The sequence below is a fragment of the Sinocyclocheilus anshuiensis genome, unplaced genomic scaffold (genome assembly GCF_001515605.1).
Source record: "Sinocyclocheilus anshuiensis isolate Anshui unplaced genomic scaffold, SAMN03320099.WGS_v1.1 scaffold1976, whole genome shotgun sequence".
NCBI lineage: Eukaryota > Metazoa > Chordata > Actinopteri > Cypriniformes > Cyprinidae > Sinocyclocheilus > Sinocyclocheilus anshuiensis.
This window is the reverse complement of record NW_015555870.1, coordinates 224,210-225,515: the sequence shown is the minus strand read 5'-3', so window position 1 is coordinate 225,515 and position 1,306 is coordinate 224,210.

The following is a 1,306-nucleotide window of genomic DNA, read 5'->3' as shown; positions in this document are numbered from 1 at the left end:
CTCATACAAGTTTGGAACAAATTTAAGGTGAGTAAATGATGACAGAATTACAATTTTCTTTAGTGAGCTATTACTTTAAACTGCAGGTTCGCGAACAGAAACACTTATAAAATGAACCAGGTTAACTATTTCAAGAGGCCAAGAACTGTGAACATTTGGCACCAAAATGCGGAGCAGTGCTAACTCTGGGTAAAAAGCAAAAAATTCTGAATTACAAGTGCGAAACATAGCATATGAGGGGCTTAGAACAACAATAACCTAGGGTTAAGCACAGTATGAAAAGACCTTATGCATGTATTTATTTTTTTTATGTTCGGGAAGTCAGTGCTCACCAAAACTATTTGTTAGCAGCATTCTTCAAAATATCTTCAATTGTTTTCAACATACAAGTTTTGAAATGAGACGAGGATGCATAAATAATGACAGAATTACATTTTTCTGGTGAATTATCTCTTCAGTCCATATACATATTGTATAAGCAAGTGTTTATGACAGCATCTTTTATAGCCTAATGCACATTATTCTACAAGAAGCCGTTCTATAACTGTTCTCACGGTTGTCATATGATGAAAATAAGAACTACAAAGCAATACTGTGCATTTGATTGAATGTCATGGAAGGATTTTTTTGCTTATTACACATTCATCCAGAGCTTCAGCTTTGTGAAGTGGTTCAAAGGTACCTCTCGTCATCTCTCGAAGAGGTGAAAGTACATTGCTTCACAGAAAATTATCTTCAGAAAGCAGAAGGGAAACAGCATATTCTCTCCTGCACGTATTAAAAAACGACTCTTATAAAAGCAGCAATTATTCTAATCCTTCATCAGCATTCATGCGTTCTTGTTTTCCCAGCCCGCTGTCAAGCTTTTAATAAGCGGTCAGCAAGGCTACTAATTAATTATATTGATAATTTTCTGCTGTGCTGATGCTGTTGTAATACGATGAAGTGATTCCATCAAATTCCTTTGGGATCCTTTTGGTTTCCTTTGTGTGAAGCCAATTACTCATATTGTGCACATGGTGATGTACAAGTTTCCATCAAATGATTCTGGCTCATGGTCAACACATTGTCTTCTGTCATTGTGAAATGTAATTAATTTGGTTACGTAGGAAATTAATTATGTTTAGGAACGTGAGGGTCATTATCTTTTAAATGCGCACTTATATATATATGAAGTTTGTTCATAATTCTTAATGTGCAATTGACCATTTGTGTTTAAAGGGGTCATATGATGTTGCTAAAAAGATCATTATTTTGTGTATTTGGTGTAATGAAATGTGTTTATGCGGTTTAAGGTTCAAAAACA